This window comes from Hyla sarda, chromosome 6 (assembly GCF_029499605.1).
Source record: "Hyla sarda isolate aHylSar1 chromosome 6, aHylSar1.hap1, whole genome shotgun sequence".
Classification (NCBI taxonomy): Eukaryota; Metazoa; Chordata; class Amphibia; order Anura; family Hylidae; genus Hyla; species Hyla sarda.
Window position 1 is genome coordinate 45,686,100 of NC_079194.1, and position 17,055 is coordinate 45,703,154.

Sequence of the window (17,055 nt, forward strand, 5' to 3'; positions counted from 1 at the left end):
AACCTATGCCACAGTTAGCTGCTCCAGGTGAGGACAGCTCTATTTTATATTTTTTTGGACATTGTGTGTACTGTACAGAACCCTGAAGAAGCTCCTGTCCTCTACATGTACACAGTGGTGAAGAAAGGGTTACCTGAGGAGATCACGTCAGCTGATCCTGCTCCAGGTGACATTGATATAGGATAACTGGCTCCTAAATGTATGCGGCTCCCTGCCTTTTGTATCTCTTATCGTTGTTCTGGGAAGCGCTGTTACCAGTATTATGATGGGGTAAGCTGATAACGTATTATTCTTTATGTCTTTCTCAATGTCGTATGCTGATGTCTAGGGGGGGTGGGGGGACGGCAGGAAAGCATCCGTCTCACTGGCGTATTTTGGGATTTCTGTGTCCCCAGCTAAAGGCCGTCAGTATTGTGAAAGACTACTGTACAAATAAAAGCCATAAGTAGGGGGCCTTCTAACATATAGTTGGAATTGTCACAGAAAATGTCCTGGTATACATACAGGTCACCTCCTGGAGGGCTCTGGCTTTTTATTGGGGAACCACGTTCTAGATCTACTCCTTAGTACAGTGTTTCCCAACAAGGGTGCCTCCAGCTGCTGCAAAACATGCTGGGAGTTTTAGTTTCGCAACAGCTGGAGGCACCCTGGTGTGGAAACACCACCTTTTGTATATAGAATAAACTTGCATCAGATTAGGTTAGTATTAGACACTACTGAAAAAAGTGCAGTAATAAAAAATATATATATATATATATATATATATATATATGTTAGCTGAGTACCCGGAATTTTTCCTTCCTAATCCTTGTTGGGGAGGAAAATCAACAAAAGGTGGAAGCTTTTGACTTCATATCCCATCCTCATATATTGTTGTCATATCCCAACCCCATATCCCATCCCCATATCCCATCCTCATATCTCAACCTCATATCCTGTGCTCATATGCTCATATCCCGACCTTATGTCCCATCCTCCTATCCCGACCTTCTTTCCTGTCCTCCTATCCCGTCCTCCTATCCCTATCTCGACCAACTATACCGTCCTCATATCCCTTCCTCATATCTCGACCTCATAACCCGTCATCATATCCCGTCATCATATCCCGTCCTGATATCCCATCCTCATATCTCAACCTCATATCCCATCCCCCTATCTTGTCCTCCTATCCCGACCTCATATCACGACCTCCTATCCCATCCTCCTATCTCGACCTCCTTTCCCGTCCTCATATCCCGACCTCATATCCCGTCCTCATATCTCGACCTTCTATCACGTCCTCATATCCCGTCCTCATAGTGTTAGGAATCACGGCAGGTGGATGGCAGGAGGTGGATCCTCTGGGCCTGTGTGGAAGGAGACTTGAGCCATGCCGGGGAGCGGGATCTAAGGCGCCACTGGTTTTCACCAGAGCCCGGCGCAAAGCGGGATAGTCTTGCTGCCGCAGGTGGCAGCCAGGTCGCTACCCCTGGCACGACTCGTCCACACAGGTAGCTGGGGGTGACGTGGCACAGACAGAGGCTGGCAGGACGTGGTGGGCAGGACGTGGCTGGCAGGGCAGAAGGACAAGGCAGGAACACAGGTACAGGACAGGCCGGAACTAGGAACAGGTACACAGACTCGGGAACAGGACTTGACTCAGGAACAGGACTATCACAGACAAAGACAGACAACCAAGATCCGACCCAGGGAGCAGGGAGGAGCAGATACTTATTGAGCAGGGACAGGTGCAAGCACTTTAACTAATTTGGTACTGGTCCTTTAAGAAAGTGCGCTCCGGCACATACACGCCCTAGAAGGCAGAGGCACGGAGCTGCGGGGACACATAGAACAGAGACACAGGACCTTAAGTGACAACGGGCTGAGATTTGCATGCAGGCGCGTCCCGCTATGCGAATCTCAGCCCCGCCGGCAGCGGGGACAGAAAGCGCTCATGGCCGGCGAGTCCAGCCTGAGCACAACTGTAACACATATGCTATCCTCATATCCCATCCTCATATGCTGTCCTAATATCCGACCTCATATCCCGTCCTCATATCCCAACCTCTTATCCCGTCCTTATGTCACATCCTCATATTCTGTCTTCAGATAGGACTAATTTGGGATGAAGATATTGTAAGCTGAAAATAGAAGGGGATGTGGCTTTGTGGGACTGGGCGTGATTTGCAAGCCAGACCGATGCACAAAAAGGGTAAAGAATAAAAGGGGTGGGGCTTAAACAGTGGGTATGTGTTTGTGAGATGGGGTGTGACTTGCAAGCCAGACTGACACATTCACCAGGAGATGGTAGAGTAAGGTACTGGAAGTCCCATATACTTGTATGGGAGTTGAAACAAAAACCCATCTTTTATATAAGGGTGTGGGTAAGGGTTAATTTAACTATCATATATTTTTATTTGACTTCTAAGTAATATGTATACCAGGTATTACTGAAATATCTCTGGCCGTACAGAAGTTATGTGGGAACATACATTTCCTGCAGATTTACATGGGACTTTAAACAAAAATCCTGACCCTCACAAATGGGGGTAGTTAAGGGTTACATTAACTATCCTATATTTTAAGTTGACATATAAGTAACATGTGACCAAGTATTATCAAAATATTTCCAGCCGTTTTGAAGTTATGCAGTAACATATATTTCCCATAGACTTGTATGGGACTTTAAACAAAAACCCTGACCCTGGCAAATGGGGGTGAGTAAGGGTTAAAGGGGTTATCCAGGAAAAAACTTTTTTTTTATAGATCAACTGGCTCCAGAAAGTTAAACAGATTTGTAAATTACTTCTATTAAAAAAATCTTAATCCTTTCAGTACTTATGAGCTTCTGAAGTTAAGGTTGTTCTTTTCTGTCTAAGTGCTCTTTGATGACACGTGTCTCGGGAAATGCCCAGTTTAGAAGAGGTTTGCTATGGGGATTTGCTTCTAAACTGGGCGGTTCCCGAGACACGTGTCATCAAAGAGCACTTAGACAGAAAAGAACAACCTTAACTTCAAAAGCTCATAAGTACTGAAAGTATTAAGATTTTTTTAATAGAAGTAATTTACAAATCTGTTTAACTTTCTGGAGCCAGTTGATCTATAAAAAAAAGTTTTTTCCTGGATAACCCCTTTAAATTACCTATCCTATGTTTGTTGTTGACATATAAGTAACATGTGTGCCAAGTTTCATGTTAATATCTTTAGCTGTTTGGACGTACATACATACACACATACATTGAGTTATATATATATTTTACTATATACAAGAACATACACACACACATACATACACACATACATTGAGTCAGGCCTCCGGCGTGCGTCCCCTTCGTCGTTGCTATGCGCTGCACGGCGCAGTGCATGACGTCAGTGCGCCGCGCCGTGCAGTGCATAGCAACGACGCAGGGGACGCACGCCGGAGGCCTGAAGCAGCGCGGACCTGACCCCGGCAACAGGTAATTATGCCACCGGGAATGGGGGGAGGCAACGGGGCACCGCCGCCGGCAATGGGTGCCGCTGCCCCTTCTCTCCCCCTGGCTGTCGGCGCCGCTTCTCTCCCCCTGGCTATCGGCACCGGTACCGATAGTCAGGGGGGCAAAACGGGCAGCGGCGCCGATAGCCAGGGGGAGAGAAGAGCCGGCAGCAGCGCTCTAGACCCCAGGAAAGGCAGGGGGAGAGAAGCGGGCAGCGACGGCCTCTCTCCCCCTGCCTTTCCTGGGGGTGTATCGGGGTATACACGCGCACACACGCACCCTCATTTTACCATGGATATTTGGGTAAAAAACTTTTTTTACCCAAATATCCTTGGTAAAATGAGGGTGCGTGTTATAGGTTGGTGCGTGGTATACCCCGATAAATACGGTACTTCTTGGTCACAAAGGTCTAACAAAGTGGCCATTGAGTATATAAACTTTTTGTAGGTATATTATATATATTAATATATTGAAATCTTTGTAGCACCACTATGAGTTGTTTTCTAAGGATTTACAAGTCAGGAGAACAAGAGACTTTACACACAATGGTAATTTTTGGCAGTGATTACATTGTGGCAGTAGGGTAATATGTGACTCAGACATAAAAAAAAAAATTTAGGTCATTGGCACTGTGTTTTTGTGTTGCTCTGTTATACGTGTTGCTTAGAGACTGGGCACAGTTCCCTAATATATAATCACTTCCCGTTTGAAAATCCGCAATAGAGACAGATTTGCAGATTTTCCTCCGGACCCATTGAAGTCAATGGTAGCAAAATCCGCTGCGGAATTTCTGCAGCAAATACGCTGCGGAAAATCTGCAGGTAATCTGTCCGTGTGGGCGTACCCTAAAGGTGTAATGCAGCCATAGACACTTATCAGGGGGGACTGACCACGGTTCTTTACCACAGTTGTGCACAGCTAATGCGCATGACGTCGACCTGACTGAGGTGGACGACACGCCCCCTCCGTACAGTTCTATGGGAGAGGCGGGGCTGCACGAAAGCTGCATCTCCACCTCTCCCATAGACATACATGGAGGGGGCATGTCGGGGCCGAAACACCTCCTGCAAAGGAGATACAACAACAAGAAGAAAGAAGTACACTATGCACACCCAATGTCTCACAAAAATATCAATCTTTATTTAAATTACAAAAACACTTCTAATCAGACAAATCCCCATTTAAAAACATTTAAAAGGCACAAAAATGCCCTCCCGTAACAGGGAGAAGCCCAGTGGACCCCTCCCAGGGCACCTAAATAATCTGTATCCCCATATTGTCTCATATATATCACAAATATATTAGTAATTGTAATACACTTATGTATTCCAAAGCCAATGCATTAAAGGGGTACTCTGCTGCTCAGCGTTTAAAACAAACTGTTCCGATCGCTGGAGCCGGTGTGCGGTGGGTTTTTGCGCCCCCGTAGATCTATGCGTCCGCTCCTCCCCCAGCTCTCCGAACATTTCCGAAGCTAGAACTGGGGGAGGGCAGAGCAAGGGGAAGGAGGAGGTTCACGCCCCCTCCCTCATCTCCCCTCCCTGAGCTCGGCTGGACGCAGATCTCTACGGCACGCCCCCTCCCTGAGGACATAGATCTCCACAGCAGGCCCCTCCCTCATCTCCCCGAGCTGAGGACGTAGAGCAGTGCTACCAATGAGCTCTATGTGTAAAGGGGGACATACTGTACGGAGGGGACCTGCCGTGGAGATTTACGTCCTCAGCTCGGGGAGATGAGGGAAGGACCTGCCGTGGAGATCTATGTCCTCAGGGAGGGGGCGGGCCGTAGAGATCTGCGTCCAGCAGCCGAGCTCAGGGAGGGGAGATGTGGGAGGGGGCTTGAACTTTCTCCTTCGCCTTGCTCTGCCCTCCCCCAGTTCTAGCTTCGGAAATGTTTGGAGAGCTGGGGGAGGAGCGGACGCATGGATCTACGGGGGCGCAAAAAACCACCTCACACCGGCACCGGGAGCTTGTGACATCATAGCCCTGCCCCCTCATGCCATCACACCCCGCCCCTCAATGCAAGTCTATGGGAGGGGGCGGGGTGTGACATCATGAGAGGGTGGGGCTATGATGTCACAAGCTCTTGGCGCTGGCTCCCGCGTTCGGAACAGTTTGTTCCAAACACTGAGCAGCGGAGTACCCCTTTAAATACAATCTTAGACACAATACGTATATGTTTACAATCAATTCAACCTAATAAGTAATATTCCTACATATACATATATAAGCAAGGCACAGGAGATTTAAGGAACCAGACACAGTATACAGTGGTGGTAAATTGGAGCAGGTGCCCTCCTGGAACCCCACGCATTCCGTCACCTGTTGGTGACTTCCTCAGGGGTGTTATGGCATAGTCTATATCGTTATCATATTTATACATATATATATATATATATATATATATATATATATATATATATTGTGACGAACCATCTTGGGGATTAGCTCTCGGATCGTCCTGGTCACTTTCCACGGGACACGTTCCTCACAATAACACCACAGACCACAGTTCCGCATACAAGTCTGGCTCTTCGCCAGCTTTATTTCCACAGGTTGCAGGTAAAACAAAACATAAACAAAAATAAAGCCATAGACCGTCTGGTCACTGACTACACATGTAAGCATGTCCTGACTATCAACTGGTGAGCTTCCCTCATCCAGTTAAAAACCTGTGCCACCTGCAACCTGTTTTGCTACCAGTTCACACCTGAACTTGGACCACTCGCAGCGCCTTCTGCGTGTTACCTAAACAGGGCCCGTGTGTCTCCCCCTCTAACAGCCAGCATACTGTTTCCAAGGGAGAGCACAGATTAGACTGCGTCTCCATCTTATATACACCTCCCTTCCCTGCTGCCTCATTACTTAAGAAGCAGGTGAGAGATACTTCAGGGTGAGCAAAGGAAATACACCCTTTCCTTGCCACCTTATCACATATCCCCCCCCCCCCCCCCCCTTTGCTCAGAACACCGGGAAGGAGCACATGTATTTGAAAGGCAGAAACCATCTGCCTTTCCTTTCTCTTGGACAACTTTTGTCCCACATCTCTGAAGTCCTTGACTTTTTTCTTCCTGACTTTTACCAGCCACCAATTGCAAGTCTCTCGGTCACACCTCTCCAGTACCAGGTTCTTCACCCTGGTGTGGGCAGGGTTCTTGAAATTAAGGACAGAGAGGACCGATGCTTCTAACCTTTGTCTTCTTCTGGCTTGCCGGACCTCTGCCTCTGCTTCAGAGAATCTTTCTGCCTCAGTGGCTTCACCAACCACTGTCTTGTTCTCTGTAGCTTCAGAGGACCTCCGACACAGGTCCATCTCAGTTTCAAATTTAGAGGACTTCCCACCTGGTTTCTCCACAGTTTTGACTTCAGTGGATTCCTCACATGGTTTCACCTCATCCCTTCTAGCTTTCTCTTCAGGGGCTCCAGCTTCCTCAGGTTTGGCTTCAGAGTCTTTGGCTCCTTCCGTTTCTTGTGTAGAATCAGCTTCTACTACTGTTTGGCTCTTCTCTGCAGCTTCTTCAGGCTTACTCTTCTCTTCACATGTAGCTTCAGTTGTGCCATTCTCTTTACTCATAGCTTTTGAGGTTGACCCTGGTTTAGCTTCTGCTTCAGAGTATTTCTCTGCCTCAGCATTACCTTCAGAATTTTTGGTCTGCTCAGGTTCACAGGATTTCCCACCTGATTTCTCCTTAGTCTCCACATCAGAGGATTTCACACCAGGTTTCAGCTCAGTCCTAGCTTCAGAGGACTTCTTACAGGGCTTCACCTCAATCTTAGCATTAGAGGACTTTTTACCGGGCTTCAGAGAAAGCATCCCTGTATCCCGTAACTTCTGCCCCAGAAGCCTTTCTTGAGCCAATTCCACCATAGCTCTGTCTCTGCTCTCTTTTAGGACTTCCTGGTCCTCTTTCTTTTTTTCATATTTCCGCTGCTTACACTGGAGCTTAGCGGACTTCATCCTCTCACTGTCAAGTAAATCTGTCCCTGACAGTATCTTCCGAAGACAGCAATTGTTTCCTCAACTGTTCATTGTCCGCAAGCACAGCCACCTGCTCGTAGAGTTTCACTCCCAGCAAAACCAAGGCAGCTAAATGGGGCCTTCTGCGCGTTTCATTCTGCGCTTCCAGGCTCTCTTTTAAGATCTTCATGTCCTCTTCCAGCTTTATATATTTCAGCTGCTCACTCTTGAGCTTTGCAGAGATCATCTTCTCACTGTCCAGCAACTGTTTCTTGGTCTTCTCTAACTCATTGATATATTTCCACTCTCACCAATCGGTTCAGATAGATCTGAGATCTCCTGTTGCAAATTCTTGTTTTCATGTTGCAGAGTCTCAACTTGTTCCAGGGCCTCCTCATACTGCTCACGGAGCAAGTCATTGTCATGACGAGCAGATTGAAGAGCATGTGCAAGGGCATTCTTCGCCTTGACTTCCTCCTCAAGTTGTCTCTTAGCTTTAGAGACACTCTCCAGATTGCTGGCAAGAGCATCAACTTCCATCTTCATTTCTTTCTTCTCTTTTTCAATTTTTTCCATGGCTACCAGTCTAGCCTTGTGATCACTCTGCAGAGCCTGATATGCACCATGTAGAAGACTCACTTCTTCCTGGAATGACATCCGGTTGGTCAGACTCTCCACTTCACTCTCCTTGCTGGTCACAAGACCCTGGGAGTGGGACAGTTCATCCTGCAGAGCCACAAACTCACTTCTGTGGTACTCCATGACTTTTTCCAGCTGAAGCCTCGCTTGTTGCTCTTTCTTAAAGTCAGCAAGCGATTTGTCCCTCTCCTCTGTCAAGCGCTGTACCTCTTTTTCTTTCTCCGTCAACTTCACAGAAACCATCTGCAGGGATTCTTCCAGACTCTGGATCTGCTCCAGTTTTTCCCCCAAGGCCAGCTCGTCTTTTCCGGGACCTTTTACTGACAGAAGTCTCCTCACTCTCGCTGTTAGACCTTGAGACATCCTCTGGTCCTCTGTCAGACACTTGACCCAGAAATTCTCCATCTCTAGACGAAGTCTCCCCCTTTTTCGGGGTTGCAGCCACTTGTGCCTCGTTATTATCATCAACAACAGGTGCCACCGACACCTGGCACTCTTCCTCTCCCACCACGTTGGCCACTCTGGAGACTCTTGCTAAACACTCCCGTTGGACCGGCAATCCCTTGGCGGTAAGTTCGTGGCCCCTAACAACAGCTTCAATGGCTCTTGGCACCAGCGAGTCAGGGTGATTCCTGAACAGTTCCTCTTAACTGTCTCTCGGCTCCTTGGCAGACATTTCTTTTGTCTTATCACAGTCTCTCCACGGCCTGGCAAAAATGACTAGGGCTCCTGGGTCTGCAACAATATTTGGTCCAGTGGTTCGACCTTCCTGGTTACAACCCCTCTCTGGTCCAGACGTCACATCTCCTTCACTTAGGACTCTGTCTGTGACTGTAAGCGCAGCCCCCAGCTCCACTGGTACTCTCTTCCGGAGTTTTGGTTTTTCCGCAGCCATCTCCGTAGCTTCTTTTCCAGTTACTTCTTTAACTTGACTCGTGGACTGTTCTTCAGCTCCCCTAGTGGTCTGGCACACTCCCACCTGACATACACCTAGGGTCTGCTGACACTCCCCGTCCTCATCCTCTGCTGAGTTACTGTCCCCTGCTATGTGGTGAAAAACAAGTGTTGTGAGCTTATCAGGTGTTCCTGCTCTAGTCACCTGACTATCTTCCCACAACTGCTGAAAAAATGGATAATCCTTCCCCAGTACTACTTTATACTCTAAGGTAGGCTCTATTGCAACCTTGTGACTTATGGTACCATAGGGAGTAGAAGTACACACATTAACTGTTTTATAACCCCAAATACCGGTTTGTATAGACATTACAGCAGGGTCTGGCTTTCTGCCGCTGGTCTTTACCAGACTTATTACACATTTTGGATCTAACAAAACCATCATCTTTTTACCTTCTATTTCCAGCTCACACAGGTTTTCTTTTGTCCTGCGAGAGGTGGGAATAGAACTCTTTACATCAGAACACAATAACATAAGTGTTTCAAGAAAAACATTATCAGCCTGCATGGGTTCACAATATACAGCACCATTGACACAGTCCAGTAGAGACCCCCCCAGTCCTCACTACTTCCGGAACCTTTGTGTGCGAACTCTCAGGTGCACTCTCGTCATCCCACAGCTGCCAGAAATACTGAAAGTCTCTGCCCAGTACAATTTCCACTGTAAGTTCCGCACATACCTCCATTACATGGCTTACTGTCCCAAAACATGTATCAAAGGTAATTTGAACAGTCTTACCGGGCTTCGGGCGGGACTTTACAAAGATAATTATTTCTGGCATAATCCGAGATACAGTCTGGCAACAATCCAAGTCCACCCACAGTGGGATTCGGCCCACCAACATCTCACGGGACCTCGGCTTCATCCTGGTGACCACCGGTTGTGGCCCACGTCGGTTGCCCCAGGAACGGCCTGCCGATGTCCTTTTTCCAGAAAAAAAATCTCGATCCGTTGCCCCTAGCAACGCTCCTCCACAGACACCATCCTGTGCTTGAACTCCTCTGCTGGGCTCCTCAGACTTGCAGTCTTGCAGGGGGTTGCTCCTAGCAACAGCTCCTCTCCAACTCGCCCGTGGGTTACCCTTGGCAACAGGTTGCCCTTAGCAACAGCGTGCCCGCATCCTCCTCCAAAATGTGATGAACCGTCTTGGGGATTAGCTCTCGGATCGTCCTGGTCACTTGCCACGGGACACGTTCCTCACAATAACACCACAGACCACAGTTCCGCATACAAGTCTGGCTCTTCACCAGCTTTATTTCCACAGATTGCAGGTGAAACAAAACATAAACAGGAACAAAAATAAAGCCCTAGACCGTCTGGTCACTGACTACACATGTAAGTGTGCCCTGTCTATCAACTGGTGAGCTTCCCTCATCCAGTTAAAAACCTGTGCCACCTGCAACCTGTTTTCCTACCAGTTCACACCTGAACTTGGACCACTCGCAGCACCTTCTGCGTGTTACCTAAACAGGGCCCGTGTGTCTCCCCCTCTAACAGCCAGCATACTGTTTCCCAGGGAGAGCACAGATTAGACTGCGTCTCCATCTTATATATACCTCCCTTCCCTGCTGCCTCATTACTTAAGAAGCAGGTGAGAGATACTTCAGGGTGAGCAAAGGAAATACACCCTTTCCTTGCCACCTTATCACAATATATGTTTTAAGGCTAATTTATTAGCCTGTATTTGTGGGGGGGGAGTCCCTATAAGTACCCGCGGCAGTACCTGCGCTTGACGCCGCGGGTTCGTCACGTGACAGGGGATCAGCTGACACGCGAGTCAGCTGATGCAAAGCAGTTCCGTATTCAGCGTAATGGTAAGCGGCCGGGGCCGGCCGTGGTGGCGGCATCCGCCGCAGCCCTCTCTCCGGAGGTAAGCCGGAGTATGCAGGGCACCCTCGGTCAGCCCCGGCCCGTGCTTCATGGCTCGTGTGTGAGCCCCGTTGGCAGCTGATAGCGCATGTAATTCAGCAGCGGGAGCCGTCTTGGGTGCCCGCATTTAGGTACTTAGAAGGGGATGTCTTATGGCAAGACCTCGCTCCCCCCCACGAGCCCTGCATATCTGGATCGAGTTAAAGGGAGAATGCCCCATTTCTTCAGGGAGGGGGTTGTGTGTCATGTCGGGGGTCATTGCATTTCCAGTCCATCCGCCGCAGCCCTCTCTCCGGAGGTAAGCCGGAGTATGCAGGGCACCCTCGGTCAGCCCCGGCCCGTGCTTCATGGCTCGTGTGTGAGCCCTGTTGGCAGCTGATAGCGCATGTAATTCAGCAGCGGGAGCCGTCTTGGGTGCCCGCATTTAGGTACTTAGAAGGGGATGTCTTATGGCAAGACCTCGCTCCCCCCCACGAGCCCTGCATATCTGGATCGAGTTAAAGGGAGAATGCCCCATTTCTTCAGGGAGGGGGTGTGTGTCATGTCGGGGGTCATTGCAAACCCCCCCCCCCCTTCTCTTTCCTGAACCCAGGCTATATGTGTGGCAATATAAAACTGTATGTGACCACCAGTATTGCACGTCTTAGTGTATGAGGCTGATCATTCGCTCCTCCCTTCTTGCCGTGCTTCATGCTAGTAAAAAAATAAAAAAAAGTGGCAGTTGTTGTCAGTATAATCCAAATCATATGGATTCCGATGATATCGCCTGTTCCCTTGTCGTCAAGACTGTGTTACTGAGCCGGTTTCAAGCCACAACAGCATTTGTATTGTTGCTTTGTCCACTGTTATTTAGTCCATCTACTGTGCATATAAGTTGGTCTGTGCATGTTTGTATAACTTATTCATCCCAATAACTTATCCTACGCATACGGCCATATAGTTGTTCCGTGCACATGCCCTCATAGTTGCTGTACACACGATTGTAGCATTCATACTATACACACGTTTGTGGGATTTATGCTGTACACACGCTTGTAGGGTTTATACTGTTCACTCACTTGTAGGACTTGTACTGTACACACGCTCGTAGTGGTTATACTGTACGCACGCTTTTAGTGGTTATACTGTACACTCGCTTGTAGTGGTTATACTGTACCATCGCTTGTAGTGGTTATACCGTACACTCGCTTGTAGTGGTTATACTGTACAATCGCTTGTAGTGGTTATACTGTACACTCGCTTGTAGTGGTTATACCGTACACTCGCTTGTAGTGGTTATACCGTACACTCGCTTGTAGTGGTTATACTGTACACTCGCTTGTAGTGGTTATATTGTACACTCGCTTTTAGTGGTTATACTGTACACTCGCTTGTAGGGGTTATACTGTACGCTCGCTTGTAGTGGTTATACTGTACGCACACTTGTAGGGGTTATGCCATACACTCGCTTGTAGTGGTTATACTGTACACTCGCTTGTATTGGTTATATTGTACACTCGCTTGTAGTGGTTATACTGTACACTCGCTTGTAGTGGTTATACTGTACACTCACTTGTAGTGGTTATATTGTACACTCGCTTGTAGTGGTTATACTGTACACTCGCTTGTAGTGGTTATACTGTACGCACGCTTTTAGTGGTTATACTGTACACTCGCTTGTAGTGGTTATACTGTACCATCGCTTGTAGTGGTTATACTGTACACTCGCTTGTAGTGGTTATACTGTACACTCGCTTGTAGTGGTTATACTGTACACTCGCTTGTAGTGGTTATACCGTACACTCGCTTGTAGTGGTTATACCGTACACTCGCTTGTAGTGGTTATACTGTACACTCGCTTGTAGTGGTTATATTGTACACTCGCTTTTAGTGGTTATACTGTACACTCGCTTGTAGTGGTTATACTGTACGCTCGCTTGTAGTGGTTATACTGTACGCACACTTGTAGTGGTTATGCCATACACTCGCTTGTAGTGGTTATACTGTACACTCGCTTGTATTGGTTATATTGTACACTCGCTTGTAGTGGTTATACTGTACACTCGCTTGTAGTGGTTATACTGTACGCACACTTGTAGTGGTTATACTGTAAGCATGCTTGTAGTGGTTATACTGTACACTCGCTAGTAGTGGTTATACTGTACGCACGCTTGTAGTGGTTATACTGTACACTCGCTTGTAGTGGTTATACTGTACGCTCGCTTGTAGTGGTTATACTGTACGCTCGCTTGTAGTGGTTTTACTGTACGCACACTTGTAGTGGTTATGCCATACACTGGCTTGTAGTGGTTATGCTGTACACTCGCTTGTAGTGGTTATATTGTACACTCGCTTGTAGTGGTTATACTGTACACTCGCTTGTAGTGGTTATACTGTACGCACACTTGTAGTGGTTATACTGTACGCACGCTTGTAGTGGTTATACTGTACACTCGCTTGTAGTGGTTATACTGTACGCACGCTTGTAGTGGTTATACTGTACACTTGCTTGTAGTGGTTATACCGTACACTCGCTTGTAGTGGTTATACCATACACTCGCTTGTAGTGTTTATACTGTACACTCGCTTGTAGTGGTTATACTGTACACAAGCTTGTAGTGGTTATATTGTACACTTGTAGGATTCATGCTGTACACTCGCTTGTAGCATTTATACGGCACACCTGCTTGTAGGATTTATACTGTACACACGCTTGTAGTGGTTATGCTGTACACACGCTTGTAGGATTCATGCTGTACACACGCTGGTAGGATTCATGCGGTACACTCACTTGTAGCGTTTATACGGCACACCTGCTTGTAGGATTTATACTGTACACACGCTGGTAGTGGTTATACCGTATACTCGCTTGTAGTGGTTATACCGTACACTCGCTTTAGGATTTATATTGTACACATGCTTGTAGTGGTTATACTGTACACTCGCTTGTACGATTTATATTGTACACATGCTTGTAGTGGTTATACTGTACACTCGCTTGTCGGATTTATATTGTACACACGCTTGTAGGATTCATGTTGTACACATGATTGTAGTGTTTATACTGCACACTTGCTTGTAGCATTTATACTATACACGCTTGTAGGATTTATATTGTTCATATGCTTGTAGGATTTATGCTGTACTCATGCTGGTATTTATGCTGTACACACACCTGTAGGATTTATACTATACATACGCTTGTAGGATCCATGCTGTACACACACCTGTAGGATTTATGCTGTACACACACTGGTAGGATTTATGCTGTACACATGCTTGTTGGATTCATATGCTGTACACACGCTTGTTGGATTTTGTTGGACTTTAATACTGTACACTCACTCGCAGCATTTATACAGTACACAAGCTTGGACACGCTTGTAGGATTTTATGTTGTACACACGCTTGTAGGATTTTTATTGTACACACACTAGTTGGATTTATACTGTACACTCGCTTGTAGGTTTCAAGCGGTACATACGCTTATAGCATTCATATTGAAATAATAAGATCTACATTATATAAGAACTGGTATCTCCTGGCTTCGGACCCTGATATTGCAGAATCATCAGAAAATAAACCTTTAAAAAAAATCGGACTATCCACGATCTAATTAAGAAAAGTAAAAATGAATATGATATGCAAGAGAGTAAACAGGAGAACTGGCTTACTAAAAATTTTCCGTATGGCAATAAAAAATGTGGCTCATGTACCTTTTGCAAGTATAATGCTAATTCTACTGGAGGTACATTAGGAGGTACTAATTTCTTTGTAAAAGAATTAATTACATGCCGCAGCTCCTTTGTTGTTTACGTCATGATATGTGAGTGTAGAATGTTCTACATTGGTACTAAGGAACGCCAACTGAGAGTGCGGTTCCGCAAGCATCTTTATTCTGTGAGGAAAGGAGGAGGATCCCCTCGTTTTGTTAAACACATGCATGAAGTACACAAAGGAGACTGTGAAAATCTTAAGTTTGGTGGTCTGATGCGCATCGATAATAGGCAGGGTAATGTAGATAGGAGACGGGCTTTACTGCGAGCTGAGGCTCATTGGATTCTTACTTTGGATGCACAGGGCCCAATGGGGCTGAATGATAGACTTGATCTATCTCCCTTTTTATGATTTTAAGGTAGCTCATTAAAAGTAGTGTTCTAATAGTATTCAGGGTAATAGGATTATGTTAGTTTTTTCATTATTTCCTTACCTGTTGGTTTGTGGCATACGTCATCTTGGTCACATGATCTCAGCAGGTGCACTATTTTAGGTTGCACAGCGCGATGACATGAATGAGGCCGGATGACGCGCATAGTAATTGCGTGAAACCGCCGGCAGTCGCCTTCTCTGAGCGCTCCACTTCTGATATGCCCGATCGCGGATTGGAGGCACCGTTTGAGTGAGGCCGGAGTTGCGGTACCCTTGCGGTGAGTGCAGGTGTGATTTTGTTCTTTGTTTGAGCATTCATATTGTACAGGCATTCATAGGTTTTATACTGTTTACACGCTTGTAGGATTCATACTACACATGCGCTTGTAGGATTTATGCTGTACACGTGCTCGTAGGAATTATACTGTGCACACGTTCGTAGATTTATATGGTTCTCATGCTCGTAGGATTCATACTGTACATGCACTCATAAGATTTGTGCTGCACACCCGCTCGTAGGATTTATACCGTGCATGCTCGTAGGGTTGTTTTATATATGGGCTCACGGGAATCATGCTGTGCATATGCTCGTGACATGTGTGCTGTACATCCGCTTGCGGTGTTTGTGAGGTTCACGCGCTCGCAGCGTTTGTGCCGCGCACATGCTTGCACAGCGCATGGGGTGTGGCCCTGTGCGCAGGTATGTGGTCATAATAGTTACTTCATGCATGCATATTCTTTGTCATCAGTTGTGGTTGTTACGCCTAGCGCTCCGGGTCCCCGCTCCTCCCCGGAGCGCTCACGGCGTCTTTCTCCCTGCAGCTCCCCGGTCAGTCCCGCTGACCGGGAGCGCTGCACTGTCATGGCCGTCGGGGATGCGATTCGCACAGCGGGACGCGCCCGCTCGCGAATCGCATCCCAGGTCACTTACCCGTCCCGGTCCCCTGCTGTCATGTGCTGGCGCGCGCGGCTCCGCTCTCTAGGGCGCGCGCGCGCCAGCTCTCTGAGACTTAAAGGGCCAGTGCACCAATGATTGGTGCCTGGCCCAATTAGCTTAATTGGCTTCCACCTGCTCCCTGGCTATATCTGATCTCCTCCCATGCACTCCCTTGCCGGATCTTGTTGCCTTGTGCCAGTGAAAGCGTTTAGTGTGTCCAAAGCCTGTGTACCTGAACTTCTGCTATCCATCTTGACTACGAACCTTGCAGCCTGCCCCGACCTTCTGCTACGTCTGACCTTGCCTCTGCCTAGTCCTTCTGTCCCACGCCTTCTCAGCAGTCAGTGAGGTTGAGCCGTTGCTAGTGGATACGACCTGGTTGCTACTGCCGCAGCAAGACCATCCCGCTTTGCGGCGGGCTCTGGTGAAAACCAGTAGCCTCTTAGAACCGGTCCACTAGCACGGTCCACGCCAATCCCTCGCTGACACAGCGGATCCACAACCCGTAAGCCGAATCGTGACAGTAGATCCGGCCATGGATCCCGCTGAGGTGCCGCTGCCAAGTCTCGCTGATCTTCCCACGGTGGTCGCTCAGCAATCGCAGCAGATTGCCCAACAAGGACAGCAGCTGTCGCAGTTGACCGCCATGTTACAGCAACTTCTGCCTCTGCTACAGCAGCAACCATCTCCTCCGCCAGCTCCTGCACCTCCTCCGCAGCGAGTGGCCGCTCCTAACCTACGCTTGTCCCTGCCGGACAAATTTGATGGGGACTCTAAACTCTGCCGTGGATTTTTGTCTCAGTGTTCCCTGCATATGGAGATGTTGTCGGACTTGTTTCCTACAGAACGGTCTAAGGTGGCGTTCGTAGTAAGCCTTCTTTCAGGAAAGGCCTTGTCTTGGGCCACACCGCTCTGGGACCGCAATGATCCTGCCACAGCCACAGTCCAGGCCTTCTTCGCTGAAGTCCGGAGTGTCTTCGAGGAGCCAGCCCGAGCTTCTTCTGCCGAGACTGCCCTGTTGAACCTGGTCCAGGGTAATTCTTCAGTGGGCGAGTACGCCATCCAATTTCGTACTCTTGCTTCCGAGTTATCATGGAATAACGAGGCTCTCTGCG

The 17,055-nt window shown here is 47.8% G+C and overlaps 1 protein-coding gene across 3 annotated transcripts in view; it reads left to right on the forward strand.

Annotated features, from left to right (window-relative positions):
- LRRC52 (leucine rich repeat containing 52) overlaps positions 1 to 17,055 on the forward strand; it is a 120,566-nt gene that overhangs the window by 71,508 nt on the left and 32,003 nt on the right. The window contains exon 1 of one of the 3 annotated variants that reach the window (XR_008844812.1): positions 5 to 270. The exons of the other annotated variants lie outside the window; for them this stretch is intronic. The gene's annotated coding sequence lies outside the window, so the exon portion shown is untranslated. Of the gene's footprint in view, positions 1 to 4; positions 271 to 17,055 lie in introns of those variants that run through there. 3 annotated transcript variants of the gene reach the window in all.